Source organism: Portunus trituberculatus, chromosome 17, assembly GCF_017591435.1.
Source record: "Portunus trituberculatus isolate SZX2019 chromosome 17, ASM1759143v1, whole genome shotgun sequence".
In the NCBI taxonomy this organism is placed as follows: Eukaryota; Metazoa; Arthropoda; class Malacostraca; order Decapoda; family Portunidae; genus Portunus; species Portunus trituberculatus.
In genome coordinates, this window is record NC_059271.1 from 1,557,501 (window position 1) to 1,576,697 (window position 19,197).

The 19,197-nt window shown below is 43.6% G+C and overlaps 1 long non-coding RNA gene and 1 other non-coding gene across 2 annotated transcripts in view; one reads left to right on the forward strand and one right to left on the reverse strand.

The window, feature by feature from the left end:
- Positions 1–19,197, forward strand: part of LOC123505215 — a 557,956-nt gene that overhangs the window by 452,329 nt on the left and 86,430 nt on the right. The window lies entirely within an intron of this gene.
- On the reverse strand, positions 2,975–3,048 carry Trnal-caa. The gene has a single exon. It is a non-coding gene; the product is annotated as a tRNA-Leu (tRNA).

The window sequence follows — 19,197 nt, forward strand, 5'->3', positions numbered from 1 at the left end:
TTGCCACCAGGTCCTCGTACCCTCTTGCTTCCATCTTATACATGGAACTCTCTCACTCATACACACTCTCTCTCTCTCTCTCTCTCTAGCAGCCGTACTCTTCTTGAATATCACTTGTCTCCTTGTGTCTCCTTGCATCTCCTTGTGTCTCCTTGTGTCTCCTTGCCTCCATCACCCGTGCTGCAGCTTCTCCAAGTAGTTTTTCTTCCTTTTCTTTTCCCTTTCCCAGCTTCCCTCGTGTCGGGTTGGCGCCATGTAGGAGTTTTTCCAGTTATTCCTGTCTATTGCTCCTTTTGTTGCTCCCTTTCTTTGCAACTCCGTTCCATTTCCATCTTCCATCGTGAAACTTTTTTTTTCTTCCTTTCCAAAACGTTTTCCTTCATTCCTTCGCCTCTTCGGTCACTCTGTTGCTTCTGTTTACTCCTTCTTTTTGTTTCCTCCCTGGATGGAAGCCTTTGTGCTTTATGTGTCATGTTTTAATGGAAAGACTTTAGTTCCTCATATATAACTGAATAAAACAAGAGAGAGAGAGAGAGAGAGGGAGGTATATATATGGCTGCTTCATTTATCATCCAATGTCATCCAGATGGTGAGGGTGGCGCACAAAATAGAGGTGAGATGGAAGGAGCAAAATCAAGTTACGTACAACACCGAGATGGACCTTCCGTGGCAGCTCACCTCTATAGTGTGTGTGTGTGTGTGTGTGTGTGTGTGTGTGTGTGTGTGTGTGTGTGTGTGTGTGTGTGTGTGTGTGTGTGAGAGAGAGAGAGAGAGAGAGAGAGAGAGAGAGAGAGGCACGAGATGTGTGTGTGTGTGTGTGTGTGTGTGTGTGTGTGTGTGTGTGTGTGTGTGTGTGTGTGTGTCTTTATATGTCTTACTAGCCCAATATAACAATCTGGCGGCACGAGATGAGTACCTTTTAATCCAAGAAGGGATGCTGGCCAAGTGCAACAAAAAAAAAAAAAAAAAAAAAGCTCACTGGATTGCCAGTTCCCTTATAGATCAAAATAGCTATCCAAAAGTCAGGGGAAATATACTGAAACCTGTGAAAATAAGAACAAGAACAGTAACAACGACAGCAACAGCAACATCAGCAGTAGTAGCAGTAATAGTAGTTGTAGCAGAAATAGATATCCGTAATGAGAGAAGTCATGTAAAGAAAAATTAGATAAAAAGTAGTGACTGAACCAGGCATTTATTTTCCGACACATTTCGCCACCCTTATATTACTGTGCCGCATATAGACTCGCAGAGGCGGTGGATGTAGTCAAGGTGCTGTTGCGTGAGCCTTTATACCTTGAGCCTCTATTCCTTAACCCTGCCTCTGTCCTGCTGATGAGAGAGAGAGAGAGATGGCGTTGTCTCTAAGGTTTGTTTTCAGAAACGCTCTTCTCTTCACCACGACTATTTGCCAATGCCATAGAGAAGATTAACGGGGTTTTCAAGAGTGTTTTTCCTGTTCATAATGTAGAAATCTTGTCTCTCTACCTTTAGAACCATAAAAATACCCTTCAAAACCCTTTACTCTTTCACCACGATCATTTTCCAAGGCCATAGAGATGATTAACGAGGTTTTCAAGAGTGTTTCTCCAGTTGATATAGAAATCTTAATAATCTGCCTCGAGAACAGTAAAAAAAACTCCTTAAAAATTCGTGTAAATTTAAATAAACCCTCTTGAAATAATGAAGGGTAAGCGCAGAAGCGTTTTAGAATATAAGCATAATGTAAGAAATGAATAAATGGTACCAGTCTCCTCCCAGCGTCCTTGAAACCCCGAGCTTCCTCTTCAGACTCCACAGAAACCCGATGAAATACCTAAGTCCGAGGCGCTGGATGAACAACTTCACGAACTCCCCGAGCACATAGTCCTTCAGTTGTGTGCAGGTCTTGATGTGTAGTCGATAGCAGATACTGGAGCCAGGAGCCTGAGACCAATCTCCTGTCAGACGTGTTATGTGACTTCGGGAGACGCGAGTCCAGATGGAAGGTACTGCAGGCCTCGGCAGGAAGGAAGGCCTGAGTCATGTTAATCCAATCCATGCGTGGGAAGATTGATGGGTTATCCGTTGTAGTGGTTGTTGTATAGGTTGTCTGGTTGTCTTCTGCGTTGGTGCTGCGTTCATTGGTTTTAGTTAGTTGTTTGATGGTTAGACTATGAGGCTCATTAATCTTCTTGTCCGTGGCTTGACGTTACTTGAATTTGTTGCTGCTGGGGACTCTGTGTGATAAGTTGAACGAGGAACCTTTGTGCTCCTGACGTTAACCCCTTCAGTATTGAGGCACATATTCACCTTGAGATTTGTGAACAGTTGGACATATTGACATTAGTAAGGATCTTTGGAGGTCAGAAGATTAATGACCGCAGTCTTCACTACTTTAATCCCCCCACATAAGTTTCTCAAGCTATAGAAAACCACAAAATAGTAACGAGAATGAATATGGAAGCGTGTCACGGTATTGAAAGGGTTAAAGGAAGAAAGTTAAGTGGTCGAAGGTATTATAGGAGTGAATAGTTGTGTGTAATGGATGTAATGATTCAGTAATGAGGGTGACAAAAAGTTATGTGTCTGTAACCTGTTGGCGTTCCTCATCCATGTATACTGAGAAGCTCAAGGGGAGAGATGTAGTATGTAATGGATGTAGTGACAGTGTGTTGAATTTTGTCTAAAAGGCCTTAAGGGTGGCGAGAACTTGTGTACTTGTGACCTGTAGGCTTTGTGTGTGTGTGTGTGTGTGTGTGTGTGTGTGTGTGTGTGTGTGTGTGTGTTTGTGTTTCACTGTTTGATCTGCTGCAGTCTCTGACGAGACAGCCAGACGTTACCCTACGGAGCGAGCTCAGAGCTCATTATTTCCGATCTTTGGATAGGCCTGAGACCAGGCACACACCACACACCGGGACAACAAAGTCACAAGTACCTACTCACTGCTAGGTGAACAGGGGCTACACGTGAAAGGAGACACACCCAAATATCTCCACCCGGCAGGGGAATCGAACCCCGGTCCTCTGGCTTTTGAAACCAGCGCTCTAACCACTGAGCTACCGGGCTTGTGTGTGTGTGTGTGTGTGTGTGTGTGTGTGTGTGTGTGTGTGTGTGTGTGTACATGTATGGGTGGATGTGGGAGGTGTGGGGAAGAGGTAGGAGATAGCTGCTCGCCTCCCTGTCAGTCTATACGAAGGTTCGTGAATTGGTGCAAGTTTGATATTAAAAGCGGGGAAGGAAACCTTCTCAAGTTTAGCTTTAAAACACGTATTTTGCCAAACTCCGGGCCAATATTTTTAAAACAACTTCTTAGGATGCAAATTTTTGTTACTTCCCTCAAATGCTTTAAAAAAAAATTGCATCGTTACGTTAACTGAATAATACATGATGCACACCTTTTTGTTTTGCTTTTCTTGATGAGACGCTTTTTTTCTTGTTGTTTTTACCCAAGATAGAGAAAAACTGTATCTTATTTGAACTCACAACCTCCTACACACACACACACACACACACACACACACACACACACACACCGTCCCTGCCATGATTGCTTCCTGCCAAGCTAACCTAACCATCCCTGTCTCCTTTCACGCGGCGGGCCCTATTCACCGGCACAGAATGGGTACAGACCGACTGGAGCACCTGTGACCTCGCAATCAAGCAGAAGGGGAAGGTCAGCAGTCATTTCAGCGTCACGAGAGAGAGAGAGAGAGTTTGTTTAGAGTTTGTCAGTGTGTGATCAAATACTAGCATTACGGCACACACACACACACACACACACACACACACACACACACACACACACACACACACACACATGAATGAACATAAAAAACAACACCACCACCATCACCTCATTCACCACCATCACCACCACCACTACCACCACCAGGAGGAGAGGAGACAAGTGTGCTGCAGGTGGTCCTCCGCGTTCCATTCCTTCAGATCAACAGTGCAGTGTTTTCCCTAGAGTTCCCCGTGGCTTGTCAACAGGACTTGGCGCTCGGCTATGCATAAGAGAGGCAGCAGCCCCTGAGGTGGTCATGTTGCCCGATTCCACTCCAGCAGTTCCTTATCTCAGTGTTTCATGCGTTACATCCCCGCCAACATCGCATTTACGTGTGTGTGTGTGTGTTTTCATGTGGTGCATTCTCGTTGTGTTTGTTTTCTTGTCTTCTTTTGTCTTCATTGCATATACATATTTGTGTTTCTCTGTGTTTTCCTTGTTTGTTCTCTCTCTCTCTCTCTCTCTCTCTCTCTCTCTCTCTCTCTCTCTCTCTCTCTCTCTCTCTCTCTCTCTCTCTCTCTCTCTCTCTCTCTCTCTCTCTCTCTCTCTCTCTCTCTCTCGCGTAGTGAAGGGCATGTTGAGTAGCGGTGTCTGGCGTTCAACAAGTCACGTCTGCAGTATCTTCTTCGAGGGAAACTTGTCGTAATGAGGAAAAGAGCCTTGGATTCAGTCTTCCTTCTATGGCTGTTTTTCCTGTTTCTTCTTGTCCTCCTTCTCCTCGTTATTTTCTTGTCCTTCTTCTTCTCTTCCTTATTCATTTTCTACCATTGTAATAGTCACTAATAAATATATATTTTTTAATCATATATAAATGTATAATAGTTTACGTCCATTCCAAGTGATACCATGTCAGAAAAGGATACCTTCATCACGAACATATTTTTTATTTGCGTGTGCAATACATCGAATTATAAGAGTTTAAGTTTGTGAAAATGTATCTTCTTAATATAGACTTTAATACGTGTCTCCACTTTATACCGTTTAGGAAGGAGGAAACCGATATTGTGGGAAGATATGTGACGTTATACTCACTCATATGAAATCTACCTCTTTAGTATCTTTAACTTTTTACATTTATCAAATTATAATGTCACAGCAAACGCACGTGTCTGCAGGACTAAGACAAGACCAGAGATTGCAAAGGCCACCGTTGCTAACACACCGCCTTAGCAAGTCTCAGGAGTACAAGGTTCACAGCAGATGCAGCGGCCTCCAGTACTAAAACAGGGTCCATTAATATACTCATCCGCTCTGCAGCCAGTACTGGGGCTCTCACACCGTCCACTCCAAAAACCATACATAACAAGAATCACAGCAGATGCAGCTGCCTCTAGTACCATCACAGGGCTGACTATTATATTCTTATATTGTGCAGTTAATAATGCCGCCTACACACTGTCCTCTGCAACTACCAACGCTACAAAGTTTACAGCAGGTGTCATCACAGAGACCACCATTATGCCTCATACAAGTTCACCCACCCACCATTAGACTCTTCTAGGTGAAGTAGAGAAAATAGGATGTTTCTGCACAAAATCTATACGGAGTCGTAATCACATATGCCATGGCACAGTGTCGCTTGAGGCAGCCACCAGTGTACTAGGAACTTTATGCAGCGAAAACCGAAGTGTGATTACAGAATTGGTCAGTTAATCCATGTCACATAAGCGCTTTACATATCCTGGGGAAAGCGAATCATATTTAACGCGAGTGGCTACAAAATTATCATTATAACTAGAAGATGGATTTTAGCTAGTTCCAAAATAACTGTTTCCCCAAAAAATTACATTAGGATCTATTACATCAGACTTCAATTAACACGAAAACTATTGTATTCATGCAGAGGCGATCGTCTCAAATTTTTCATGTGTGCACAATAACAAGAAACTAAAATCAAAACAAAATCATAGAAAACGGACAAGAGAACAAGAAAAGGTGACATTATAAACGAATTAACTAAACAAAATCTTTAATAAACCAAAGAAAACTAAAAAAATCCATAAAATAATAAAAATAAATAAATAAAAACGGAAAAAGCAGAAAATGGACAATAGAACGAGAAAAAAGTGACATTACATCCACTCAACTTTCTCATATTTTCCTTGTTTGCTCTCTCTCTCTCTCTCTCTCTCTCTCTCTCTCTCTCTCTCTCTCTCTCTCTCTCTCTCTCTCTCTCTCTCTCTCTCTCTCTCTCTCTCTCTGTTTTCTTATGATATGAAAATGGAAGACTGCGGAGGAAGAATAGAAGAAAGAAGAACAGGAACAAGAACAAGACCAGGAATAAAGAGGAATGAAGGCGACTAGGAGGAGGAGGAGGAGGAGGAGGAGGAGGATAAGTGATGATATTTTGCTTGCTCTGGAGACTGGCCGAGCAATAAGTGTGATGGGTTTCGCAGGCGTTGGTAAAATATTTATCCGAGATCTCTTTTTTCCTCCTTCCTCTCCTCCCGGCCCTTCATTTCTTCTTGTCACCTCTCTCTCTCTCTCTCTCTCTCTCTCTCTCTCTCTCTCTCTCTCTCTCTCTCTCTCTCTCTCTCTCTCTCTCTCTTCGTCTTTTTCTTCTTCTTCTTTTTCTTTTTTTCATCTTTTTACTGGTTATCTGATATCTTATTTTTATGTTTATCTCTCTCTCTCTCTCTCTCTCTCTCTCTCTCTCTCTCTCTCTCTCTCTCTCTCTCTCTCTCTCTCTCTCTCTCTCTCTCTCTCTCTCTCTCTCTCTCTCTCTCTCTCTCTCTCTCTCTCTCTCTCTCTCTCTCTCTCTCTCTCTCTCTCTCTCTCTCTCTCTCTCTCTCTCTCTCTCTCTCTCTCTCTTCCCCGTGGTGAAGGGCATGTTGAGTACCGATGTCTGGCGTTCAACAAGTCACGTTTGCATTTTCTTCTACGAGGGAAACTTGTCGTAATGAGGAGAAAAGCCTTAGATTCACTCTTCCTCCTATGGTTGTATTTTTCCTGTTTATCCTTTTCTATCTTCTCTATATTTTTCTTCCCATTCTTTTTCTTCGTCTTCTTTTCCTCCTTTTACTTTTCTTTTTTTTTCTTGTCATTTTCCGCTATTCCATTTGCCACCACTTTTTTTTCACCTCTTTCCTTATTTCGTCTTTAAAAATTCGCTCATTTTGTTTCATCCATTCCACATCCACACCTCGATTTCATTCCCCCTAACTCTGGCACCCTATGAAAAAAAAAGGCTACACACACACGCACACACACGCACGCAGGCATCCATCCATCCTCGTCTCCTTCTCTCCACACACTCCCTCACTCCATCCAACGCTCACAGGCGGCCAGTCCCACGAGCCTCCACACACCACGAGCCTTCTAACTGCGTTCCTTCGCCTCTCGCTGTCCCCGCCGCCACCAACCATCTCCAGCACCACCACCACTACCACCATCGCCTCCATTTTAATAACTCGTGTGCTGAATTTTGAGTGAGCGTCAGTAAGAAGACCATTGACAAGGGGAATAAATAGAAGACTAATGAGATAGACGGGTTGTTTTATAGATAGATTTGTTGTTGGGTAAATACACGAGTTTGTTGGTTGAAAGACGAGAGGATATGTATTTTTTATTGTGTGTGTGTGTGTGTGTGTGTGTGTGTGTGTGTGTGTGTGTGTGTGTGTGTGTGTGTGTGTGTGTGTGTGTAATTCACCTCGGTCGTCTGCTGGTCACCCAGCCAGTCTTCCCCATTACGGAGCGAGCTCAGAACTCATAGACCGATCTTCGGATAGGACTGAGACCACATCAACACACAACACACACCGGGAAAGCGAGGCCACAACCCCTCGAGTTACATCCCGTACCTATTTACTGCTAGGTGAACAGAGGCTACACATTAAGAGGCTTGCCCATTTGCCTCGCCGCTTACCGGGACTCGAACTCGGCCCTCTCGATTGTGAGTCGAGCGTGCTAACCACTACACTACGCGTGTGTGTGTGTGTGTGTGTGTCTATGTGTTTGTGTGTTTGGTTATACAGTGATTGGCAGGTTTCCTTTACGTCTTTGTTTGATTTTTTTTTTTTTTTTTTTTTTTTTTTTTATCCTTTCCTCCTCCTCCTCCTCCTCCTCCTCCTCCTCCTCCTCCTCCTCCTCTCCTCCTCCTCCTCCTCCTCCTCCTCCTCCTCCTCCTCCTCCTCCTCCTCCTCCTCCTCCTCCTCCTCCTCCTCCTCCTCCTCCTCCTCCTCCTCCTCCTCCTCCTTCGTACCCTATATTTCTTCCCTACTATCATCACATGTATATTTCTCTGGACAAGATCGTGCACGTACATCACACAAGCAACCTTCTGTGGTCCAACAAGTCTTCTGTTCCTTGTCTCTCCTCTCTTTGTCCTCTGCCTTCACTGTGTTCGTCCTTAACATGGCAGGATTAGCATGCAGACTTCAGATGGCGGTGTGCGGACGTGCCACTGTGCCCTGCGAGAATGTTAGTGAAAATAAAGCCTGTAACTGACTCTGGCAATAACAGCAACAGAGACCGTTACGGGGCCATTAGCGACCGTTCCCTCTCGCGCGATGGGAAGGGAAAAACGGCGTTGAATGTCAGTCATGTACAGTAACGCGTGAAGTTTAATCTCTAAACGCGATGAGTTGAGCGCTGATGCTTCCCAGGAGAGGCCAGACGTGATTGTCATTACCGGCGCCACGACCAACGCTCACCCTGCGACAAAACTTGAAATTCCTGGTATTGAAGTGTTTTTACCTCTTCAACACCGGGATACATTTTTACCTTGAGATTTGAGTATGATTAGACTATTTTATTGACATTAGGAAAGGTCTATGGAAGGCAAAAGATTAATGGCCACAGTCTTCACCATTTTAATTCCCCACATAAGTTTCCGAAGCTGTATAAAATTACCAAATAGTAAGCAGAATGTATATGGAAACGCGGCATGGTACTGAGTGGATTAGAGACCAAGTTTTTCGATTCCTGTAAAAGCTTGAGGAGTTGTTTGGTACATCAACAGTAACCTCTCAGCTGTCAAAACAAAGAACACGTAAGACCGTTCGCTTCCTTACAGATCGAACAAAACCAGAAAACTTGTCACTTTCAGACCAGCCAAAGGAAGCCGACGATGTACAAAGAGACTCCAACTTACACAATGCATATTTCAGTTATCTTGCTATAACTTTCCCTGTATTTAAGAAACTCGATAGCATTGAGCAATAAGACATCAGCTGATATAGTACAAAAGCCCCTTACAAAATAGGAACAATGAAATAATAAAGTTAAAAACAATGATTTACTGAACCCTCGTTAGATAAAACAACTTTCAGCCAGAGCAGCTTCAATACGTTTGCGATCCTTAGCGAAGCGAGGTCTGTGCTCCAATATTCACAGTAGAAAACACGTCCGCATCCAACCCCCACTCGTACCTCAGGATGGAAGGGAATTTCTAATAATGTATATTCTTGAACAATGGGTACACTACAAACTTGTCTGGATGCACTTGTCTTCGGTAATTTTATTGATCCACACAAAATTGTATTGATGGTTGCTCACAGTCTCTAATGTCAAGTATTGTCACTAACCCAAGTTTTGAGCTATAACTGCCATCACAAAATAAGCATTAAGGCGCCAACCTACATCACTAGTTGACTGAGCCTTTGGATAATATTATATTTCAGCTGAAGTAGGAATCAGCCAGTGGAGTCCAGGACCAACTGGTCTTGCTTTGCTGTAAGAGAAAATATCCAGCGAGTATTGGAAGCAGGAACAGTGAATGCAATTATGATATGCCGGTGAGCCACAGCTGGCAGTGAACCAAGGGAACGCTGTTGGCCTCATCGTCAGGAATTGCGATCAGGCTGCAGCGAACAACTCCTGAAAAAAAAGTAAATGTATTCTTTGCTAGATTTGGTTATATTTTTTCTCTATGTAGGATGAAAACATACACTGTTTAGGAACTTCATCAAACTTGTCAAAGAAACGCTGTTTTTATTTATTTACTATTATTTTTTTTACTTTCTTTCACGTGCAGTTCTATCGCTCTTTATTCATTCTCTTTTTCCTCCTCCTCATCCTCATCCTCCTCCTCCTCCTCCTCCTCCTCCTCCTCCTCCTCCTCCTGTTACCGTATTCACCTCCATCATTCTCTACGTACCCCGTGATTTTTTTTTTATTTTTTTTGCTGACAACTTACCTTTGATCCTCTCCCTTACTCTTTCCCTTTTCCTTTCCTGCCTATCATCCCCTGCCCCCCACATTCCCCGTTTCCAATTCCCCATTCCCTTCAGTAGCCTCGAGGAAGTTGAGACGTAAAAACAATAGGATAAAAGTCATCCTAGTCACCTCAAGGACAACAAAGGACAACACTTGATTAGAAAGAAAAGAAAAGTGAAAGAAGAAGAAAAAAAAAATTGCTGTACGGACCTGATTGAAAAGGAGTTTAATAATTGTTTATTTCCAAAAGTTGAGGTGGAAGTTGAAATCAAATCATTACTACGAAAATTAAGCGTGTGGAAGTTGGTGTTTGGAAGGCTGGCTGCTGGTGCTGGTCTTCTTCTTCTTCTTCTTCTTGTGATCTACGCTTTGTACCGCTTCGTAGGTCCAGTCTCACAGTCCTTCAGCAGCCTACAGAAGGAGAGAAAGGAGAGTACCAGGCAAGAGACACATTCACTTCCATTATCGTTTTCTCCACGCTTGCTCTAAAAACTCTGGCCGCTCCTACAATTGCCTTCCTACCACTCTCCATCTCTCTTTGGTGCTGTTCTGGAGGCGAGGGAGTGCCCTTCCTTCACCCCAACCCCCAAGGACGTAGAATTAATCAGTACCTCTACAGCAACACAGAGTAAAATCAATCTTAAGATATTTTAATTTAAGGAGAGTATAAAGAATCTCAAGGGAATTGTTTAAGATTAGTTTTGTGATATTTTAAAGGTGTTCTGTACTCCTGCTGGTGCTGTTGGTGGCCAGAGAGGAATAGAGTTGTGGGTTGTCATGGCAGTCTTCCCTCATTGTGGTGTTGATGCATGTACTTAAACAGCTGTGATGGTGTGGTGCCATTTTAAAGGTGTTCTGTTCTTGGTAGTTTCTAGGAGATGTAAGTGAATTTTAAGGAATCTGGTGGAGTGTGTGTTTTCTTGGGGCGTTTGTTTCCTGAAGTATTGAACCACACTCCTGATCTTTTGGGCGGAAGCTCTGGCTAAGTACTTCCTCCTGCTGTTTATGTGAAGGAAGTGGCTGTAAGCTGAAGTTCCCTGTGTGTGTGTGTGTGTGTGTGTGTGTGTGTGTGTGTGTGTGTGTGTGTGTGTGTGTGTGTGTGTGTGTGTGTGTGTGTGTGGAAAATAAAAACTCGTTTCTCTGTTAAGTTTCAGAGTTAAAATCGTGGAGAGATGTAACTTGGATGTCGTTTCATTTCCTTTTCCTTTTGAGTGGAGTGCTCTCTCTCTCTCTCTCTCTCTCTCTCTCTCTCTCTCTCTCTCTCTCTCTCTCTCTCTCTCTCTCTCTCTCTCTCTCTCTCTCTCTCTCTCTCTCTCTCTCTCTCTCTCTCTCTCTCTCTCTCTCTCTCTCTCTCTCTCTCTCTCTCTCTCTCTCTCTCTCTCTCTCTCTCTCAGCAGGTGTGGGTGGCCTGCAGCGCGTGTTTGCCCATAGTGCCTTGAGCGTCACACTGTGTCTACATTAAGGGGAAGCAGCTTATGGCGACTTTGAAAACTTTTAAACTCTAAGGTGTGACTTTTTTACATTTGGTCGGCTAGCAACACACACACACACACACACACACACACACACACACACACACACACACACACACACACACACACACACACACACACACACACTGAAGACTTGAAAGGGAAAAGAGAAGTGTTTGTCAGCTGGGTGGGTATGTTTCTACTTTCCTCTTCTATTATTTTTTTCCTTTTTTATTTATCTTCCTTCTCTTCCTATTGTTCTCTCTCTTTTTTTTATCATCTTCCTCCTCCAGTCTCTTGGCAGCCTCTCTCTCTCTCTCTCTCTCTCTCTCTCTCTCTCTCTCTCTCTCTCTCTCTCTCTCTCTCTCTCTCTCTCTCTCTCTCTCTCTCTCTCTCTCTCTCTCTCTCTCTCTCTCTCTCTCTCTCTCTCTCTCTCTCTCTCTCTCTCTCTCTCTCTCTCTCTCTCTCTCTCTCTCTCTCTCTCTCTCTCTCTCTCTCTCCTTCTCTCTTTTCTTTCTCTTCACGTGTCCCCCACATTCCTTCGTGTCTCCTCCTCCTTCTCTTCCCATTACATTGGTGAACTCTCCTTTCCTTCTCTTCTTCGTCCTTCTATATTTTTTACCTCCTCCTCCTCCTCCTCCTCCTCCTCCTTTCCTCCTCCTCCTTGAGAATTCTGCTTGAGAATTCTGCTCTTCCTCATTCTTGCCATTTTTCCTCCTTGTCCTCTTCAACTTTCTCCTTCGTTTCTTCTCGTCTTCTTTTTTTCTATTTATCGTCTTGTTTTGTCATCCTTTTTTTGGAAATTCTCTTCATTCTTCCATATTTGTCCTTTGTTTTCTCTGTATTCACCTTCTGCTTCTTCTTCGTCACTTTTTTTTTTTTTTTTTTTTTTTCCTTATATTCTTTTTGTTTTTGTGTGTGTCGTGTACTTCTTTCTGTCCTTCATTTTTTCCCCTCCATCTTCTCAAAACTGTCTTCATTTTCTTGTTCTCCATGTTGTCCTCCATTTCCCCTCTGCCTCCTACAGACTCTCATTTTATTACAGTTCCTCTCTACTCCTCCTCCTCCTCCTCCTCCTCCTCCTCCTCCTCCTCCACCCTTTTTTTTCAGGCAACGTGCTTGAGTGAGAGAGGGAGAGACGGAGAGAGAGAGAGGGCAAAGCAATAAAGTTTCCCTCCTTTCTTTACCTCTCTCACACAGATGGTAAAACTCGCCATGTTAAAGTTAACTATTAAAATTAATAACATCTTTCTAAATATACGAGTTGAATTTCTGTTACTTTTTTCCCTTTACGTACATCTGTGTTAACTACTAAAATTAATAATAACATCTCTCTAAGTATACGAGTTGAATTTATATTACTTTCTACCATTTTATGTATGTCTAACCATTCTTATTTATAGCACACTTCCTCCTCCTCCTCCTCCTCCTCCTCCTCCTCCTCCTTCCTCCTCCTCCTTCTCCTCTTCCTCTTCCTCTTACTTCTCCCTTTCCTTCCTCTTACTTATTCCGTCGCTTGATGGTAAAGTTTCGCCGTAAAGTGAGTTTTGTACTCCTGCAGGTTACGTCGTTAAGAGTCAATGGGTGTTGTGTTGTGTTTAATGTTATTGTTTTCTGTTAGTGTGGCAGTTTGTTGCATGCATTCTACTGCTGTGTTCCTTGATGTCATTCTTTTTTCTTCATCTTGTTCTTCTTCGTCTTGTTATTATCATTAGTACTAGTAGTAGCAGCAGCAGCAGCAGCAGTAGTAGTAGTAGTAGTAGTAGTAGTAGTAGTAGTAGTGTAGTAGTAGTAGTAGTAAAAGTATATTTGATGCTGCAGCTGTTATCATTATTTATTCTTTATCTTTTCCTCTTACTCCTCCTCCTCCTCCTCCCTCCCTCCTCCTCCTCCTCCTCCTCCTCCTCCTCCTCCTCCTCCACCACCACCACCACCACCACCACCACCACCACCACCACCACCACCACCACCACCACCACCACCTCCTCCTCCTCCTCCTCCTCCTCCTCCTCCTCCTCCTCCTCCTCCTCCTCCTCCTTGTGCAGAATCAGAGCAGCAAGTCATCTTTACCTTCCCCAGCACGCGGGTCTCTTCAGTGCAGGATGTGACTCATGAAATGTTTGGCTGACGCGCATCACCATAATGTAATGTAATGCAAATTGTGGTAAGGAACGCAAAGAAAGTAGAGAGAGAGAGAGAGAAAATCTTTACTACAAGGTGCTTCTAGAGAGAGAGAGAGAGAGAGAGAGAGAGGGAAATATATTGGACTACTGGAGCTAAGACAAAATACTAACAATCCCAATGCGAAGTGAAGGCGCTCCGTTTGTGTAAATCCCTTCCAATCCCTCGACAGCTGCTGCTCCTCCTGCCTTCCATTGAACGAACCTCTTCGTATCGTCCTCTCCTCCTCCTCCTCCTCCTCCTTCCTTTCCTCTTTCTCCTCTTCAGCGCACCCTTCACCTTCCTTCCTTTCTTTCTTTTTTACTGTGCAATTTTCTCTTTTCCTTCTCCTCCTTCATGTCGTCGTCTTTCTACTACTCTTTCTACTCTTTCCTTCTCATGCCGCCTCAGCCCCTCCCCATAATCCTTCGCCCCTCCTCACCGCCACACTGGGCTGGGTTCATGCCGCTCCCTGTGGGCTAAGGTAGAGTGCGACTTTAATGCCGCCCCGAGGAGCCCTTTTCTCTCCACCGTCATCAGCCAAGTCGTCCCCGGTGGAGGTGGGAACTGTACTGGTGGGCGGCGGACCCTCTCTCCCCAACTCCACGCCCGTAACGTGACTAAACGTGGGCGGCGGCACGCGGCTTCACCCGACAATGACAGTGGTGATGGGAGTGTGTTGGTGATGCTGTATGTATTCCGAGGAAGTTGTTTGTTAGCTATTGTACGCTAGAAATATACTGTTGTGGCTGCAGGAATATAAATAAGATGTTATTGGTTTATGTAAACAGCTTTTGTATTTAATCCCTTCAATACCAGGACGCGTTTCCATAGTCATTCTGCTTACTATATGGTGATTTTATACAGCTTCAGAAACTCATGTGGGGATTAAAAATATTGAAGACTGTGGCCATTAATCTTCAGACCTCCAAAGACCCTTCCTAATGTAAACAAAATGGTCTAATTCATGGGTTCTCAACCCCCTGAGTTATAAGACCATCTACCCGAACCCCCAGTATTATCACATGGAACATGGAACTCAATAGGCAACGGTACTGCAAAAGATTTTATTAGATCAGCCATCTAAGTACCCCTGGAAATCTTCTTATGAACCCCTGGGGTTTCGCGCTGTCAGGATGGCCACTGTCCATGAGCTAACATCATTAGGTCTCTATGAAGATGAAGACGTCTATGCAGAACGGTTTGGTTGGCAATAGACTACCTCATTATCAGACATTGGTTTCTAAGTTATGAAAATAAACTCATTTACGGGGCTTCATATGTTCATGGTGTCTTGTAGTCTATTTACTAACCTAGAAGGAAAGAAAATATACTAACTCCGAGTTATCAATTGAGGAAGAAGTAATTTTTGTCCCAGGAATAGAGCTAGATGGTATAAAAAAAAAATCAATGCATAGTTATAGCTTAACTCTACTATTATAGCGTTTTTTTCGTAGATACATGTTTGAAAATACTTTACCTATCTTGATATCTCCTTATGTGACAGAAGAATATCCAAAATATACGATATGCAGTTGACCATCTTTTCTGTGAAATATTACGATATCTGTTGAATCTGGCAACTTCAACGGGAGTTTGGGTCCTCTCCTAGTGTTTCCTTATATTTGAAACATTGATATTTACACGTCATTGTGATCAGGGAAATAAAGGAAACTAAGTTTGCTTTTTTCTAAGAGCATAAAATAGAAAAATTATGTCTACAGGTGGCAGTTTATGTATAAGACAAGCAAACCTGTGTGCACTCATCCACTCTATCCAGAAGCTTAACTAATTTTCAAAAGTTCCCCAATAGTTACACAACTACCATTGGTCTACTGTTTCTATCCAGTTATCTACAAACACGTACACATTCACGGCAGCAACATGCAAAGTACACTAAATACTCCGGAGCAAAGCTGCCTCACCTTGTTTCATTAATCAGCTAACTCTTGCACACTTTCAGACCAAAGCTATTTTTCATTTACCATCGACGATTTTATATTCGAATCAAAATTTAAACGACGATTGAGAACTTTCGGCCTAAAGTTGTTGAGGGCCGTGACGGCCTTGGGCGCCGCACGGGGGAAGGAGGTGGCTGTCGGGTCCGGCCTGGGGCCCAAGGCAGGAACTGGCTGCAGGTCCTTCTTTTCCTTGGTGGCCTCAAGCTTCACTACTAGTCGTCCACTTGCAGCGCCTCACACTAGGCAAGGGTCGCCATAAGCAAGAGATCAATGTCTACCACTCACCAGATGGTGCCGTGAGGGGCCCTAAAGGGGTGATAAGGGCTCCTTGCATAGAGTCTGGTGGTGAGTGGTGTGTACGGGTCCCCTGCTTATAATGACACCGGGCTGAACAACTCGCCATGAACGAGGGCACGCTGTGCGCCATGAGCCAGGCACTGACAGTACCAGTGGTCCTTTACGTTAGGTTAGGTTAGGTTAGGTTAGGTAAAAAGGACTCACTTCATGACAGTGTTTGGGGAGTGGTGTGTGGCGGGTCATTGCTCATGGCGACCCGTGTGAGGCATTGCAAGGTTGCATCGTCACTGCTCTCATAACCACGGGACTGGGGTTGACCCTTTCGGGTGAAAAGTTTCGTCCCAGTACCTGTGTAGGTAATAATACTTTGAATCGTTTCGCCATCGCCATCGCCGCATCGTTAGCCTCGATAAACGGATCGTTATCCTCGACAAACACATCTTTACCGTGGACACTGGAATCGCAACCTGTCGTGGAATCCCATTGTTAACGTGGACTCATTTTCCTTTGCGGCTTCAAGCTCACTGGTTGTCGTCAACTTGCAGCGCCTCACACTAGGCAAGGGGTCGCCTTAAGCAGTCTGCCGTGTCTACCGTCCACCAGATGATGCCGTGAGGGGCCTTTAAGGGGTGATAAGGGCTCCTTGCATAGAGTCTGGTGGTGAGTGGTGTGTACGGGACCTCTGCTTATAATGACACCGTGCTGAACAACTCGCCATGAACGAGGGCACGCTGTGCGCCATGCACCAGGCACTGACAATACCAGTGGTCCTTTACGGGGTGAAAAGGACTCACTGACAGTGTTTGGGGAGTGGTGTGTGGCGGGTCATTGCTCATGGCTACCCGTGTGAGGCGCAGTGAGGTGGCAGCGTCACTCTCCTCGCACTCAAGGGTCTGGGGTGAACCCTTACGGGGTGAAAGGGTTCGTCTCAGTACCTGTGTAGGCAAGTGAACTTCAATTGCGTCGCAGTGAGGTGGCAGCGCCACTCTCCTCGCACCTAAGGGTGTGGGTGGACCCTTACGGGGTGAAAGGGTTCGTCCCAGTACCGGTGTAGGCAAGTGAACTTCAATTGCGGCGCAGGAAGGTGGCAGCGTCACTCTACTCGCACCCAAGGGTCTGGGGTGGACCTTACGGGTGAAAGGGTTCGTCCCAGTACCTGTGTAGGCAAGTGGACTTCAATATTGTGTCGTGAAATCGCATCGTGAGAACTGGAACCGCATCGACATCGTGGAAACCCGCATCGTTACCGTGGAAACTGGAATTGCATCTTGATCGTGGAAACTCGCATTATTATCGTGGAAACTGGAATGGCATCTTTATCGTGGAATGGCATCGTATTTTGGAAACTCGCATCGCTATCGAGGAAACTGGAATGGCATTGTTATCTTGGAAACTCGGAGCGCTATCGAGGAATCTGGAATCACATCTTATCATACACACTGTTATCGTGGAAGCTCTCGTGATCGTCGTTCGTTTCGTTATCTCTGAATTACTTAATTAGTCTTGGTATTATTCTTAGCCTCCGTAATAATAGAGATGTTGGTCATTTTATCTTATCTCTTTTACTGTATTTTTTCTCAGGGTATAGTTTAGTGTTCTTCAACCTTTTCTAAGTTCGTGCACCTTTTCGAGAAGCAAGGAGGACTATAAAAGAAATGCATCAATATTTGTAATTTTCCCTACTTTAAGACTGAAAATCGATAGATAACATTATTGTATATCTACCTGAAGCTATAGTTTTCGGTCCTAAACAGTCGCTATATAGTGCGAAATGTACTATAACAAAATGCCACATCTCAAACACATCAGGCCCGTGTTCCGTCTGAGTGTAATATATTACTATTGTGAATAAATCGTAATACTTTGATTAATGTCAATAGGAGAGGACCCAAACTGTCACATTTTCAGTGTTCGCAGGTTGGTTTAATTCAGGAGTGGGTCAGCATCGTCTCGCGGTACAGAGTAGTCGTCTCTAAACACTGTATTACGATGTATCTATTGATTTACCATGCTTTTACTCCTTCCAGTATTTTTCTGTTCTTATTCTACCATGGTATTTCTTTATAGTTACTTGAGTTTATACGACTAACATCATAATATAGAGCAAAACATAATTGTCTGGTGTACCAAGATCTTTCATTTCTAGAGACTTAAATACAGCACGGAACCTTAACACACATTTCACCTCGCTTCTGCACAGGTTAATTCTTCACAAGGAATGAGTAGAGCAATATTTGTTCGGTTTTCTTTATGAGAAAAAAGAAAATTAGCGGCCGAAACAGAAATAGTCCGAGGGTGCTGTAGTGTTTTCATCACCGTGTTCCTAAGCTCTGTCTTGCCATAGCCTGAACATGGTATTCAGTTCAGTTCAGTTGATAGGCGGAAGTGTAGCCTGGATATCGGCACTTCCTGATGTGTTTTGGTTTGGGTTTTGTCTGGGTCTGTAGCTGTAATTAATTATTATTTAAACTTTTTACTTTATGTTCTCATACTTTCCAAAAATGATATATTATTATTTTATTTTCTTCTTTACAAGATTTTTCAAAAGTAATTTTCCAATGAGGTGTTCTTCATTTTCTGGGTAAGAACGCTGCCAATTGGGGTGTTTGGATCTTTCATTGGTGTAGGCTGAACAATGTAGGAGGAAATATTTATGCCTTTAGACTATATATCAACCTTTTTCTCGTTAAGAACCCTCTGAGTTATAAGACCATCTACCCGAACCCCCAGTGATTTAACATCGAACAGAATGTTAATTTAGTGACTGACACTAACTCAATAAGCAAAGGTATTCTGCAAAGAATGTATCATTAAATCAGCCATCTCAGTACCCCTGGAAATCTTCTTGTGAACCCCTGGGGGTTCGCGAACCCCAGATTGAGAACCCCCGGTCTAATCGTACACAAATCTCGAGGTAAAAATGCGTCCCAGTACTGAAGGGGTTAATAGTCTTCAAATTATAATGTGAAATGTATTGTTAGAGCCAGACACACAAAGGAAGGCTCTCAGGCAGCTATAGTAACTGTGAAACTTAGCAAAAGGCTTTAAGAATCTGTATTATATTTTAAAATTCTGCACAAGAAAATATTGACACATAGACGGAACACCAGGAATTTATATATAACAATAAAAGCTTGATTTTGAGTGTTTAAGTGGCCAGGATGAAAGATTTGCCTTAGAAAGAATAAACAGTTAAGATCAATATGTACTTAATGTAACATCAAACGAGAAGCACAGCCTTGGTAGCTGCCGAGGAGTGTTCTTTCCTCTTTTTTGTAGTACAGTCATAAGGGAAATCTCTTTTAGCTTCACCTCGTAAAAGTCTTGTAAAATTCATTATTTCAACACCTTGAAAGTTGCACGAACCGGATGGAGGCAGGGA